We start from the raw sequence: 208 nt of genomic DNA on the forward strand, positions 1-208 counted from the left end.
TTACCATGATACATAACGACTCTCGGCAACGGATATCTCGGCTCTCGCATCGATGAAGAACGTAGCGAAATGCGATACTTGGTGTGAATTGCAGAATCCCGCGATTCATCGAGTCTTTGAACGCAAGTTGCGCCCGAAGCCATTCGGCCGAGGGCACGTCTGCCTGGGTGTCACGCATCGTTGCCCCAACCCCAAACACTTCTTATGA

General features: G+C 52.4%; 1 non-coding gene across 1 annotated transcript; it reads left to right on the plus strand.

The window, feature by feature from the left end:
* Positions 1–17: 17 nt before the first annotated feature.
* Positions 18–173, plus strand: LOC118345146. Its single transcript, XR_004798785.1, has one exon. It is a non-coding gene; the product is annotated as a 5.8S ribosomal RNA (ribosomal RNA).
* The last annotated feature ends 35 nt before the right edge of the window (positions 174–208 follow it).

This window comes from Juglans regia, unplaced genomic scaffold (assembly GCF_001411555.2).
Source record: "Juglans regia cultivar Chandler unplaced genomic scaffold, Walnut 2.0 Scaffold_15342, whole genome shotgun sequence".
In the NCBI taxonomy this organism is placed as follows: Eukaryota; Viridiplantae; Streptophyta; class Magnoliopsida; order Fagales; family Juglandaceae; genus Juglans; species Juglans regia.